Source organism: Tenrec ecaudatus, chromosome 12 (assembly GCF_050624435.1).
Source record: "Tenrec ecaudatus isolate mTenEca1 chromosome 12, mTenEca1.hap1, whole genome shotgun sequence".
Taxonomy (NCBI): domain Eukaryota; kingdom Metazoa; phylum Chordata; class Mammalia; order Afrosoricida; family Tenrecidae; genus Tenrec; species Tenrec ecaudatus.
Genome location: NC_134541.1, coordinates 61,721,054 through 61,736,922, shown reverse-complemented (window position 1 = coordinate 61,736,922; position 15,869 = coordinate 61,721,054). Strand labels below are relative to the sequence as shown.

Below are 15,869 nucleotides of genomic sequence, written 5' to 3'. Positions count from 1 at the left end.
ACTCTGTAATCAGACTGGAAATGGGACTTTCTTGTCCTATAAGGTCACTATCAGTTGGCATTGGATCAAAGGCAAGGAGTTTTGTTTTTTGGAAGACAAATTTATCAATATAAAATATCATGATGTTACAAGTCTATGATTTACTCCAGAGGTCAGCTATGAAAAATGTGTTGGTCCAAATCTCCTCGGGAGTGACAGTAATGTTTTGTGAACATGTAAGTTTAATGAAGCTCAATATTTCTTTTTTTTAACAGAGTTCCGTAAGCTTTTATTGATTGCATTTTTAAGTGGATAATTTAAACTCCCTTGGTACAATGCAAAATGCCTTTTTTAGAAATCATTTTATTGGGGGGGGGGTTATACAACTTTTATCACGATTCATTCATACATCAATTGTATAAAGCACATTTTAAGTGTTAAAATCATCATCTTTGTGAATTTATCCATTTCACCTAGACTTAAATCATTTAGATTTATTATTAGGTACATATACATTTCCTTCTTCCTTTTTATTATAGTTGATTTTTTCCAGTAATATTTTTTCTTTTGAAGAATCTGATATTAATATGTACAACCATATCAGCTTCCTTATGTCTGATATGTCATATGTACGGTAAATCCTGGTCTTTTCTTTTACTTTCAACCTTGTCTTTATATTTAAAGTGTGTCATGGGTAAACAGCATAAAGAAGTTCAACTTTCTAAAGAAGGCTGACAATCTTAAGACTTTAATTGAAGAGTTTACTACTATTTAATAATTAAATGTTTTCATTTAATTCTGGAGTGCTAATATTTTTTTATTCATCCCATATGTTTTTCATACCTGTTTCTCCCTTCCTAAGATCTTTAGGGGAATCAAGAAATTGTTCAGTATTCTATTTTAGCTTCCCTATTGATTTTCAGTTGTACCTTCCTTTTTATCTTTAAAAAAATCATTTTATTAGGGGCTCTTATCACAATCCATACATACATCAATTGTATAACGTACATTTGTTACCCTCATCATTCTCAAAACATTTGTTCTCCACTTAAGCCCCTGGCATCAGCTCATTTTTCCCTTCCTTCCCCCTACCTCATGAACCCCAGGGAAGTTATATGTAGATCCCTGTAATTGGTTCCCCCTTTCTACCATACCCTCCGACTCTACCCTTCCAGTATCACCACTCTCACCACTGGTTCTGAAGGGATCATCCCTCCTGGATTCTCTGTGTTTCCAGTTCCTATCTGTACCAGTGTAAATCCTCTGGTCTAGCCAGATTTGTAAGGTAGAATTGGGATCATGACAGTAGGGGGTGGGAGAGGGAGGAAGCATTTAGGAACTAGAGGAAAGTAGTATGTTTCTTTCTTTCTTTTTTTTTTTAAAGTAGTATGTTTCATCATTGTTACATTGTATCCTGACTGGCTCTTCTCCCCGAAACCATTCTGCAAGGGGATATCCAGTTGCCTACAGATGGGCTTTAGGTCCCTATTCCACACTTCCCCTTCATTCACAATAATATGATTTTTTGCTCTTGATGCCTGATACATCTTTTCGACACCTTGTGAACACACAGGCTGGTGTGCTTCTTCCATGTGGGCTTTGTTGGTTCTGAGATAGATGGCTGCTTGTTTACCCTCAAGCCTTTAAGACCCCAGATGCTATATCTTTTGATAGCTGGGCACCATCAGTTTTCTTCACCACATTTGCTTATGCACCCATTTGTCTTCAGTGATCTTATCAGGGAGGTGGGAACTCAATATTTCTAAGGCACATTTATAATTCGTATATTAGTTTCTAAAACTAAGAAGGTAAAGATGTCCAGTTTAGTACTTTAAAAATTTGGTGAAGCATTTCTAACATAAAGATCAAGAATGAAATATCAAAGAAAAACATGTTTTTCAGATCACAAGAGGCAACTTTCTTTTTAAAATTTTTATTACTTTATTGGGGGCTCATACAACTTTTTATCACAATCCACACATACGTCCATTGTGTCAAGCACTCCTGTACATTTGTTTCCTTCATTGTTTTTTGCTTTCCACTTGAGCCCCTGGTATCCGCTCATTTTCCCCCTCCCTCCTTGCTGCCCCCTGAACCCTTGATAATTTATAAATCATTTTTGTCATATATTACACTGTCCGACATCCCCTTTCACCCACTCTCCACTGTCCATCCCCCAGGAAGGAGGTTATATGTAGATCCTTGTAATCTGTTCCCCACTTCTCCCTCACCTTCTCTCGACCTTCCCAGTATCGCTGGTCCTGAGGGGTTCATCTGTCCTAGATTCCCTGTATTTCCAATTTCTATAGGTACCAGTGTACATCCTCTGGTCCAGCTGGATTTGTAAGGTAGAACTGGGATCATGATAGTGGCTGGGGGGTGGGGGGGCTTTAAGAACTAGAGGAAAGTTGTATGTTTCATCATTGCTACACTGCACCCTAACTGGCCCTTTTCCTCCCTCTACATTGCACCCTGACTGGCCCTTTTCCCCCTCGACCCCTCTGTAAGTGGATGTCCATTTGCCTACAGGTGGGCTTTGGGTCCCCACTCCGCACTCCCCCTCAGTCACAATGATATGATTTTTTGTTCTTTGATGCCTGATCTCTTTGACACCCTGTGATTACGCCAGCTGGTGTGCTTCTTCTATGTGGACTTTGTAGTTCCTCAGCTAGATGGCTGCTTGTTTATCTTCAAGCCTTTTAAGACCCCAGACACTTTTTTTTTTAATAGCCAGGCACCATCAGCTTTCTTCACCACATTTGCTTATGCATCCGCTTTGTCTTCAGCAATCGTGTTGGGAAGGTGAGCATCTCAGACTGCCAAATTATTAGAACAAAGTATTCTTGTGTTGGGGGAGTACTGTCCATCTGTTTCCTCAATGCTAAACTTATAAATATATGTACATAGGTCTATTTCCCCTTCACCGTATATAAACATATTTACAGATGTATATGCCTGTATTTAGATCTCTGTAAATGCCCTTTGCCTCCTAGTTCTTTCCTCCATTTCTTTTTACTTTCCTCTTGTCCCACTATCATATTCAGCTTCATTTGGGTTTCAGGAATTTCTCTTGGCTACATTGTCCTTGATCCAGCCATGCCAGACTTCCTACACCCTCCTCCCCATCTATTTTCAGTCACTTATCATTCCCATGTCCCTCGGTTTGCTAACTCCTACTTCCTTTCCCCTGCCTCCCTCTCTCGCATGTACCCCCAACCTGTCATCCCGTTGTTCTCTCTTCTGGCTTGTCTATCCCACCTATCCATTCCAGATAGCTATGGAGCATCAACTTATGCACCGACAGAAGACCAAGCACAATGAAGCAATAATAGAAAATAAAACAGTAGCTACAACAAAACCCAGACTAGCACACCAGTTTTTATCATTAACTTGATTTCTGGTTTTAACACATCTTTTCATCCATAAATCCATCTTGATTCCTGATTTTTCTCATACCTACTTTGGAACTATTAAAATGGCATTCCCTCTTGTTCCCACTCCCCTCAACCTCCAACCCATCCAGAAAACACAGGTTCCTAACAACTCCTCCAAGCCCTCTCTACGCCCAGCTGTACACAGGTTCCTCATGGCCAGTGGCCCAGAATCTAAGCTCCCAGAAGGATGGACACTAGGAGTTTGAGGACTGGTTAAAGGACACAAGGCATAGCTTGTTACAGAGAATGCAGAAATATGAGGAGGTTTCAAAAAGTTCATGGGGGAAAAATAGAATTTAAAGATACTGAGTTTTCCCTAAAGCTTCCTTATACATTTGGAGGTGACTGGCTTGTTGTAGGGCCAAAGAAGAACTACTCCAGCATGTGTACAAGACCCTGACCCCCAGCATTCTATTTTTCTCTTTTTCAAAATCAAGGTAAAATTTGCATAATAAAACTAACCATTTTAAAGTAAGCCACCCTAAAGCATTTAGTACATCTACATTACTGTTTTTGGGTTTTTAAAAGGATTTATGATAAGTAAATTTCTGAAGCAAGGATCAGGGACTCCCATTCATCTTAGGAGATATACTAAGGGTGTGCAATAGACACGAGAGAGAAGTAAATATAATTCTCTCTTCCTGCAGCCTTCAATGTTGCTACAGGACAAACATCAGCTATGTAGCTGAATCCTGGTGATAAAAAAATACATCAAATTTCATGACTTATACTTAATTTCAGAATGTAGCCAAGTAGTTATATAATAACTAAAGGCAGGCAGATCTACCCTGGGTACTTACTAGCTGTGTCACTCTATAGATATGCTGTTTAATCTTCTAGATATGTATTAATTTTCTCACTTGAGCAATAAAGTAGTAACATAAAGGGTTAATATGAGATAAATATCTTACAGACACGAAAAACATTTAGCATAGTGCTGGCATACTGAAAGGGCTGAAAGAACGTTGGCACTATCACCATTGTATAAGATCACTCAGCACACCACAACAGGCTCTATCTGCCTGGTAACTGGATATTGTTACCTATGATATTTTTTGTTTTTAATTTTATTGGGTGCTCTTATAGCTCTTATCACAATCCATACATACATCCATTGTGTCAAACACATCTGTACATATGTTAACATCATCTTTTTCAAAACATTTTCTTTCTACTTGAGCCCCAGTTATCAGCTCCTCATTTTTCACCCTCCCTTCCCCACCCTCCCTCTCCCATGTCCCCCTTGATAATTTATAAATTATTCTTTGTTTTCAGCATTTTCTTTTTTCCATGGTGTATATATGTTCTAGTAATCTTGGGCAATCTATGCTATTGAGATTAAAGACAGAATCAGGGAAAACGGGGTCAAGGCACAAGCACTCTCTATTTCTCTATTACTAAATGCAGTGGTTGTTAAAAAAGGAAACACAGGGGCCTCACCTTTTGCTGATAAGCAACTGGTAGATATGAGGTTGATTAGCAGCTTAACTGAACTCTGCCTAAGTTGGATTACCAGTGTTGTTTTGTTAGGAGCCATCAAGTCAGTTCTAACTGGGTCCATTGTTCTGGCCACTGTGTCAACCCACTTGATTGAGGGTTTTTCTCTTCTGGTTGGATACTGTTTGTACCATGTATCAAGTACAGGTAAGATGAAATCTTACCACCCTTCCTTTGAAGGAGCATTCTGACGGTACTTCTAAGATGATTATTTTTTTACTGTGTATGGCATATTCAATATTATCACCAACACCATAATTTAAAGGCACTGATTCTTGTTTTTCCTTGGTTGTTGTCCATCTTTCACATACATATATCGTGATTGAAAGCTTCTGTCAGGCAAACCCTAGTCTTCAAAGTGACATCTTTACTTTTTAACACTTTAAAAACATCATCTGTAGATATGCCTAATACATCATTTGATGTGATTGCTCCTTCCATGGCATTGATTGTAAATCCAAGAAAAACTAATTCCTTGACAACTTCAACATTTTCTAATTATGATGGGGCTTACTGTTCAGTGGTGAGAATTTTTATTTTCTTTACATTTCAAACAATCCATACCGAAGGTCACAGTCTGAGATTCATCAACAAGTGCTTCTAATCTTCTAGCTGTTTGCAAAAATGGCACCATTTCCCCCTTATCAGCTCTAGTTTTTGAGATACAGAATATAAGCCATAAACACTCTTAACGCTGCTTACCCAGAAAAAAAGATATTTTAATGTAGTGTTAACTACAGTAAAGATATACATGAAGTGCACAGTGGCTTTATTTAGTTTGTTATACTAAATGTTTAGGTCATGTTATACTTCACATGGTGTCTTTTGATCCAAAGATATATTTGAAAATCACATACACTTGGAATTTTCCCCCAAGTATGACTTCACCCTATTAGAAAATGAATAGCAGGCAGTTCCGACTAGTTATAAGAGTTATTGTATAATAAATAAGGAACCCTGATAGTGTAGTGGGGTACATGTTTGACTCCTAAACACAAAGTCAGCTACTCGAACCCACCAGCTGCGTGGCTAGAGAAAGATTGGACTTTCTGCTCCCATAAAAATTTACAGACTCAAAAACCCACAGAAGTTCCACTCTGTTCTATAGGGTCGCTATGAGTCATAATCAATCGACTGGTAATGAGTTTGGTACAATAAATAGACTTAAATGTCCTGAAACCCAAAATGGGTCTGCCAGAGCTCAAACTCTTTTATTAAAACTAAAATATTTTTTTAAACCCAAAATATTCCAATCTTATTATAAAATGGCAAAGCTATTCCACCTGTGCACAGAAACGCTTATAAAGTTAGCATTTTTCTTATAAAGAAGCTTGGCGTCAACCTCACCTCTGAAACATTTAAAATGAGTTATCCAATGACTTCTATATATTAAAATGAGTTCTGAAATATTCACTGTAAAATTTGAGGAAATCTTTAGATATTCAAAATATTTATGAAAGTGGATAAAAAGCCTTACTTTTCAATACTCTAAATTGCCCTCATACTTTCCATATATGTGTCTTTTCAATTTTTTAAACTGTTTTATTAGGGGCTCATACACCTCTTATCACAATCCATATATTCAATTGTGTAAAGCACATTTGTACATTCATTGCCTTCATCATTCTCAAAACATTTGCTCTCCACCTAAGCCCCTAGCACCACCTGCTCATTTCATCTCCTTCCTCCCTGCTCTCCCTCCCTCATGAACCCTTGATAACTTATAAATTATTATTTTGTCATATCTTTCCCTGTCTGACATCTTCCTTCACTCACTTTTCTGTTGTCCGTTGCCCAGGGAGGAGGTCACATGTAGATCCTTGGAATCGGTTCCCCCTTTCCAACAACCCTCCCTTCACTCTCCCAGTATTGCCACTCACACCACTGGTCCTGAAGGGATCATCCACCCTGGATTCACTGTGTTTCCAGTTCTTATCTGTACCAGTGTGCATCCTCTGATCTAGCCATATTTGTAAGGTAGAATTGGAATGACAGTGGGGGAGGAGAGAGCATTTAGGAACTAGAGGAAAGTTGCATGTTTCATCACTGCTGCATCACACCCTGACTGACTCGTTTCCTCACCGAGACCCTTCTGTAAGGGGACGTCCAGTGGCCTACAAATGGGCTTTGGTTCTCCATTCCGCTGTCCCCCCCCCCCCATTCAATACGATATGAGTTTTTTGTTCTGATGATGCCTGATACTTGATCCCTTTGACACTTCATGATTGTACAAGCTGGTGTGCTTCTTCCATGTGGGCTTTGTTGCTTCTGAGCTAGATGGCAACTTGTTTACCTTCAAGCCTTTAAGACCCCAGACACTGTATCTTTTGATAGCCGGGCATCATCAGCTTTCTTCACCATATTTACTTATTCACCTGCTTTGTCTTCAGCCAGTTGTGTTGGGAAGATGAGAATCATGGAATGCCAATTGAATAAAGTATTCTTGCATTGAGGGAGTATTTGAGTGAAAGCCCAATGTCCTTCTGCTACCTTAATACTAAACCTATAAATATATGCACATAGATCTATTTCCCCATTCTCATATATTTACATATGTACATGCCTTTATTTAGACCTCTATAAATGCCCTTTGCCCTCTAGCTCTTTCCTCTATTTCCTTTGACTTTCCTCCTGTCCCACTATCATGCTCAGACCCCACCTGGGTTTCAGCAATTCCTCTTGGTTACATTACCCTTGGTCATGCCCTACCAGGCCTCCCACACCCTCCTCACCACTGATTTGGATCACTTGTTCCCTTGTCCCTGGGTTTGTTAACACCACTGCCTTTCCCCCCATGCCCCCTCTCCCATGTCCCCCAGGAACTTTCGGTCCTGTTGTTTTCTCCTCTGGATTGTTCATCCAGCCTTTTCAAGTTAAAAAAAATTATTCTACTCTTCTCAAACTGTGTCTGGCGTTGCAGTATCCAATTTGTATATATTGCACAGTCTCCCAAAACAAAAAGAAAAAACCACTGACATCTAATTGGTTCTAACTCATAGTAACTCAGACTGCCCCTTTCAATTTTCAAACCTTAAGTCTTATAAAGGCTATAGTGACTGATTGGTTTGAACCACTTACTATGACTGACAGCTCAATGTGTAACAATCTAGCCACGAAGGGTCCATATACAGCTTCTCTTGGTAGTCACTTAATAACTAATTTTTTTTCAAATTACGTCTTTTTTTAATTGTCCTGAAATTTCTGGGTCTGACTTCTTCTCATATCTAAAACTACAATGTGATTAATAAGGTAATATAACATAACAGCTGAAAATATAGAACACCATATATAAGATAGACTCATGCAGTCTATCCAATGCAATTTTCCACACCAGTGTACCAAATAACCCCCCAAGAACAGACCTAAAAACCAAGACGCCTAGAGAAAATTTTTGCTTTATTGGGCTATCTTTTGGTCTTTGTATAGGTTCTGCAGGAGCACAATGGAAGATTCTGAAATTCCCACTCTTCATAATGTTATCTATAATTTGTTATGGTCCATGCATTTGAATGCCTCTGCATAATCATTAAGACAAAGGCAAAACACCTTTTTGACATTCTCTGCTTATTGCCAAGTTCCACATTCCTCATTCTCTTCTGAATCTAGGTTGACTTTCTGGTAATTCCCTGTGGATATACTGCTGCAACCAATTTTTTTTTTTTGTGCTATACTCAGCAAAAATTTTACTTGGGTGTGATATTAATGTATCTTTAGATAATTCCCATATTATCTTGCATCACCTTTCTTAAATGGGCACAAGTATAGATGGACCTTCTTTTCTAGTTGGTTGGCCAGGAAGCCATCTTCTAAATTTTTTGGCTTGACCTCTGTTACATTCATTTGTTAAAATACTTAAACTGTTATTCTGTCAATTCCTGAAGCCTTGATAAACACTTAGATCTCTTATAACCTCATATTGGATCACGTGCACACACACAATCACATCTGTAGATAGCATCTATAAGCCAGTTTTGTGTGGTATATGAATAGATGCATAAAATGCCTATCAACCAAATGTCATAATATTGAAATAAAACCTATAGTTCTAATTTTATGCACCCAATAGAATAACAAACTTGAAATCTACTTCTCAAAAGCTGATGGTGCCCGGCTATCAAAAAATACAGCATTTGTGGTCTTAAATGCTTGAAGATAAACAAGCGGTCATCTAGCTGAGAAGCAACAAAGCCCACACGGAAGAAGCACACCAGCCTGTGTGATCACGAGATGTCGATGGGATCCGGTATCAGGCATCAAAAAACAAAGAATCTTATCATTGTGAATGAGGGAGAGTGAGGAGTGGAGACCCAAAGCCCATCTGTAGGCAAATGAACATCTCCTTACAGAAGGGTTTTGGGGAGGAGATGAGCCAGTCAGGATGCAGTGTAGTAATGATGAAATATACAACTTCCTTCTAGTTCTTTAATGCTTCCTCCCCCCACTATCATGATCCCAATTCTACCTTACGAATTCGGCTAGACCAGAGGATGTATACTGGTACAGGTAAGAACTGGAAACACAGGGAATCCAAGACAGATAAACTCCTCAGGCCCAATAATGAGAGTAGCGATACCAGGAGGGTAAGAGGAAGGTGGGGTAGAAAGAGGGAACTGATCACAAGGATCTACATATAACCCCCTCCCCTGGGGGGGCAGATAATAGAAAAGTGGGTGAAGGGAGACATCAGACAGTGTAAGACATGACAAAATAATAATAACTTATAAATTATCAAGGGTTCATGAGGAAGAGGAGGGAGGGAGGGAGGGGGAAAATGAGGAACTGATACCAAGGGCTCAGGTAGAAAGAAAATGTTTTGAGACTGATGCTGGCAACAAATGTATAAATGTGCTTGACACAATGGATTGTTATAAGAGTTGGAGAAACCACCAATAAAATGATTTTAACAGGATATTAACAGGAGTATGATAAAGATAAAGAATAGTTCATCTTCCCCAGAAGTATGCGTTACGGAGGACAACACTAAAGCTATAGATTGGGGAGAGGGGCCGGCCTGCCACAGCAACACAGAAGCAAACCAAGAAGAAAAGTGAGTGAGTGCTGTTCCCCATATAGGCACACCGAGTCCCTGCATGGAACTGCTAAGGCACAGAGAGGACTGTAGGGCCAGCAACAGCTCGAGACATGATGACTCCTTGCTGGAGCACACTGCGACAGAGCACAATACTGGGGACACATGGTGGGGAAAGAGTCCAGTCTGAAGCCCCCACAACAGGGCAAACCAAGAAGGGAATATAACAGATCAGGAATAGGGGCAAAGCAAGCCATAAAACCTGGGAGAAGCCCCCAAAATAGACTTCAGGCTAGGAGGGGCAGCTCCTGGAACTCCCCCATGACCAGTGGGGAGATAGTCATAAAGGTCAGTGGACAGACCTGGCATTATCTATGCTTTTTCATTTTTTTTGGGGGGGGGCGTTATTATTTTTATTTATATACATACTTTTTCCCTTTGTTTTATTCTATTTTTTGTCTTCTTTTTCTATTGTGTACGTTATTGTTGGTTTGCCGACCAATAAGATAGGCAGGGGAAGCAAGGCCGAAGAGAAAGAACTGAAGGTTCGTGTGTGGGAGGAGGGGCATTTAGCAGGAGGAGGTGGAGGAAAGGAGCAGTAAGCAAACAATGCCATGGACAGGGGAACAACTAGGGAATTAAAATCAACAATGAGGAGGACGTAGAGATCCTGGGGCTGTTGGAACGGAAAGAATTTACTAAGAGGCAGAAGGGTGAGTGTGATGGTGGGAATAGTGAGAGGTAAAAGGAAACAGGAAAAATCTAGAAAACTATGGAGATATAAACATAGGTGTACACTTATATAAACATATCAATTTATAAAAAAGAGATATTGGCCTATGTACATATATTTATATGGCATACATTGAGGAAGTGAACGGACTTTGGGTCTCTGTTCAAGCCCTCCCTCAATGCAAGAACACTTTGTTCTACAACTTGGTATTCTGTGGTGTTCACCCACCTGGCACAATTGCTGAAGACAAAATGGGTGCACAACAAATGTGAAGAAAGTTGATGGTGCCTGGCTAACAAAAAGTATAGCGTCTGGAGTCTTAAAAGGCTTGAAGATAAGTAGCAATGTAGCAGAGAAGCAACAAGCCCACATGGAAGAAGCATACCAGCATGAGTGATCATGAGGTGTTGATCAGGTAACAGGCATCAGAAGACCCCAAACAAACAAGCAAAAAAACATTGTTGAGAAGGAGGGAGGTTCGAGCAGAGACTCAAAAGCCATCTGTACACAATGGGACATTCCCTCACAGAACGGTTACAAGGAAGGGATGAGACAACGAGGGTGAAGTATAGCACCGATGAAGCACAAAATATTCCTCTGTTCCTTGAGCTTCCTCACCTCCCACTATCATGACCCCAGTCCTGCCTTTCACTGCAGGCTAGGCCGGCACATGTACACAGGTACAGATAAGAGCACAGGACACACAGAATCCAGGTGGGAAAAACTCCTCAGGAACAGAAATTGGAGTAGCAATACCCGGAGGGTAGGGGGACAGTGGGGAGAGAAGGGGGGAAAGAAACAGTGGGGGAAAGGGAGACGGTGGTCGATGTATGATTTGAAAATAATAATATATAATTTATCAAGGGACCATGAGGGTGGGAGGGCAGGTAGAAAGAAGAGCTGATACCAAGGGCTCAAAAAGAATGTACATTTTTAGAAAACAATGATGGCAATATATATAAATATGTGCTTGATACAATTGATGTATGGGTTGTTCTAAGAGCTATAAGAGCCCCCAATAAAATGATCTTAAATATATATATATACAGACATATATCGATATATATCCTGAGTAGAAGGATGAAATGTTCTAAAATTGAGTGTTGTAAATGATTGTACAACTCTTCCTGATATAAGTGAAGCGCTGAATTATATGATATGTGGATGAAGTGCCAATAAAACTATTTTAAAGAAGCAAAAACAGAACAAAACAAAAAGAATACTTCATCTTAAAAAACTAATTTGAGTCCTGGTGATGTAGTAGTTACATGCTGGGCTGCAATCCACATGGTTGGTAGTTTGAAACCACCACAGCACCAAGGGACAAAGACTGGGCTTTGCACTCCCACAAACAGTTCCAGTCTCAGAAACCCACAGGGGATCGCAATTATCAGTATTGACCCGATGGCAGGGAGTTAGTCATTGAGCATTCTTTTAAAACATTATGTTGACTTTTGAACTACATATAAGAATACAGGAAAATTTAAAATAATTGATGCCTTTGAATTATGGTGTTAGCAAAGAATATAAAATACATCATGAACTGTCAGAAAAATCAACCACAAAAAATCCTAGAATATCTATAGCTAGAATGCTCGTTAGGAGCAAGGATGGTGAGACTTTCCCCCATTTACTTTAGACAGGAAATCAGGAATAACAGTCCTAGAAAACGGCATCATGCTTGGTGGCTCAGTGAGAAAGAGCCTCAAATAACCAGAATCTTTGGATAAAGAACCTACTCCATATCCAGGATAAAGAAAATACAACGCAAGTATGGGATATGCTACACCTTAGAAGACAAGCATAGAAGCCTACTTGATTTGTGCCCTCATAAAGATATATATGTATATTAATTATAGCACTGAAGATATGTATGCTATATGCTATAGCAAAGTGTGAAGAAGCAGCACACTAGTCAGTGTAATCCAAGGATTGTAAATAATCAAATCCAAAACCAGAGAAGGGAATGGTAATAGAGTTGAAATTCTGAGCACCTGATTTATAGAAAGCTATGGATAACGGTAAAAGCCTAAAATCTAAATGCAGGGTCTCCATGTGGATTGAGCCCCCCAGTGAATCCCCTGACCGTGAACCAGGGATGAGAATAGTCTACTATCAGACAAAGTGCATTGGAAAGGGAGGTAAAAATTTAACAACTTATCTCACCTGCTTTCCATTTTGACCCATTGTAAATTTTAGTTTTGGGTATTTTCTGCTTGAAGATTGAAGCTTTTCTCAGTTTCATATATTTTCTTCACATGAAACCCAAGATAGACAAATCTATAGAGGTAGTAACTGGATTAATAGTTTCTTAGGGTTATAGCAACAGAGGCTATGGGGAAATGGGAGCTAACAATGAAAATGTCTAAAATTGATTGTGATGATGATTCCACAACTCTTTTTATTGTGATTAAACCATTGAATTATATTATGTGAATGATGTGTCAATAAAATGGTTTTTAACTTATTGTTGGATTGATGACTCAGAGACTCAATAAGACAGCATAGGTCTGACCCTGTTGATTTCCTGCCTGTATCTCTTTATCAGAGTAGAAAGCCTCATCTTTCTATCGAGAGCAGCTGGTGGTTTCAAACTGCTAATATTGCAGGTAGCAGCCCAACACATCATCCACTTTGCCACCACAGCCCATTAGCACTTCTCCATGGAGAGTAAGAATTCTACTAGTAAACTGCCTTCTGAAGTACACAGTCCACCAAGAAAGTATTCTTGCTAAAAAGTTTTACTTCAAGCTAATCAAACCTTTCTTTTAGACTTAGCTTCCAGTTAACAGCAAAGTCTGAGGGACAGACTAAGTTAAACGACACAATAAGTAAACAGACAAGTCCTGAATGTGGATGTAATCAAGAAGACAAATTATTTCGTCTTTAAGTGAGCAGATTGCCAGGTCTTTCTTCTGCAGAGCAACCAGGCGAGTTCAAGCTCTCATGCTTTCAGTTAGCTGGTTGCTGATAGTACACTACCTGGGCGCTGATGGAATTATACTGGGTTTAGGTCCCATCTCTACTACTTAGTAGCTGTGGCATAGGGAGGTTACTTAACAAAACCTACGTTATGTCTCATCTAAAAAGTGCATGTAATAATACCTGTATTAGGTTGCTCTGAGAATTAAAATTACATACAGAAAACGCATAGCAGCGTTGTACATGATAAGTAAATCTGTTTTTTCAAAATGTATAGATGTAATCAATGTATAACATACAACTGTGGGAAAACATTCCTTTCATCATCTTGATATTCTAAGATGAAGAAAATATGTAAAATCGAGGGAGGGGGAAAAAAAGAGGACCTGATGCTTAAGTGGAGAGCAAATGCATTGAAATTAGGGCAAAGAATGTACGGATGTGCTTTATACAATTGATGTATGTATATGTAAGGATTGTGGTAAGAGTTGTATGAGCCCCTAATAAAATGTAAAAAATAAATAAATAAATACAAATATGTAAAATTAAATATTAATCAACTGGAAGTCAAAGTCAAGTAATGGGTGTTAGTTTATTATTTAAACATTTTAATTAAAATGCTCCAAATGACCAAAGGGAAAAGGAAATAACACTCTCACCTCCCTAAACGATTTGCTTTCTGAATTAGCCTATACCCAAAGAAAACACAAGAAAATAAGTTGACATTAAATAGACTTTTCTTCTGATTCAGATACTTACAAGTATGCTGGAGAAAAATAAAATTTTTGTCTTCATTTCTGTAAGTACGTATGCAATTGTGGGGCTTTACGTTAAATTCGTTATGTTCAGAGAAGTCATGGGTGCAGTTTCCTTCCATCAGCCCTAACGTACTAGTTATTTCTCTGGCAGGTAGCCCCCTTTCCTGGCTAAGCCGTAAAATGACTAGATGCAAAGTGAGCCTCAGGTAGTGAACAGAAGGGGCCGTTTGTCTTTTTAAAAATAAGTGCCATCCTCTTGTGTTCCCCAAATCAGAGGGAAAAGGGTGGGTGGGGTGGGGGTATCAGGTCTCAGGCTCCCAGGTTCGACCAGGAAATCCTACCAGGTAACAGGTAACACCCCTGCTTTCTTTGGGTGAGGGGGTTGGGCAAATGGGGGCCCATAGCACTGGGAGGAACCTGGAATATGGGGGAATTTCTCCTCCCTTGAGGATTAAATGCCATTCAGGGGACCCCGTGAGGTGTCTCCGGTAGCAAATGAGGTGATAGACAAGGCTTCGCCTTCCCTCCAGCCACCCAGATAGGGGCCCCGTGGTGTCAATCCCTCCGAGGGCACACCCCGAGGGCACGCGCGGGGCTGCGAGCCCCGTGGCTCCCCGCCCCCCGGCCCGGTCCCCATTACCTGCGGGTGGTAGTGCTGGGGCCCCGCGGCCTGGGGCTGCTCCTCTTCCCCGCCAGGCTGAGGCGGCGAGGTGGCGGCGACAGAGGCGACAGCCCGGGGGGAGGGGCGGAGCGCGCGGCTCGCTCCCTTCTCTCCTCCCCCGGGAGCCCAGGGACCCTATCTCGGGCCGCTGCGCCTAGGCCTGTGGGCAGCCTGTGGCTGCAGCATGGCGGTAAAGGCGAGCGGCGTGTCTTCGGAGCAAGAGTGAGAAGTGGGTGGGTAGGGGAGCACCCTCCAGGCGGTTGGAGGGACCTGAGGGGAGGAGCGAGCGGGGACTCGGGAGCCGCGCGCCGGCGGCCGCTGGGGGCGGTTGGCCGAGGGACCCGAACGACTTGGCGGCTCGCGTCCGCCCGGCGGGCAGGGTGGGGAAAGGGAAGGGGGCGAAGGGGAAGGGAGGGGGAGGCTGGGGAGGGGAGCCGCCGCCGCGCGTGCGGGCCGGCGCCGCCGCTGTGGCTGATCCGTTCCCTCTCGCCTGTTTGGGGGCACTTTGTTTGTGTCCCACAATGCCTTGCGCAGGCGACCCGGAGGGGAGGGGAAGTGGGCGGGGCGGAGCGCTCTCGGCTAGGGGCGGGCTGAGGGCCCGGGGAGAAAAAAAAAAAAACCAACTGCTTTTGGCGCAAGCGCAGAAAGGGCCAGTCGTACTTGAACGGTGGGCGGGCTCGGTCGGGTACTGGAGTGTATTTGCACCCTGGTGCCTGCGTTTTTGCCTAGGTGCGCACATGCAGACTTTTATTCGTCGGCTGTCTAAGCGCAGTCCAGTTGGTCTTTCCTTTAACTAGCCTCATCCGATTTCCTACTTTATGGAGGGCATTTCTCGTCGTGGTTCATTCTAATCGCA

At 41.2% G+C, this 15,869-nt stretch overlaps 1 protein-coding gene across 7 annotated transcripts in view; it reads right to left on the bottom strand.

The window, feature by feature from the left end:
- ZBTB44 (zinc finger and BTB domain containing 44) overlaps positions 1 to 15,518 on the bottom strand; it is a 75,355-nt gene extending 59,837 nt beyond the window's left edge. For all 7 annotated transcript variants that reach the window (XM_075564073.1, XM_075564076.1, XM_075564074.1 and 4 more), the window contains exon 1: positions 14,993 to 15,518. The gene's annotated coding sequence lies outside the window, so the exon portion shown is untranslated. The remainder of the gene's footprint in view (positions 1 to 14,992) is intronic.
- Between the last annotated feature and the right edge of the window lie 351 nt (positions 15,519 to 15,869).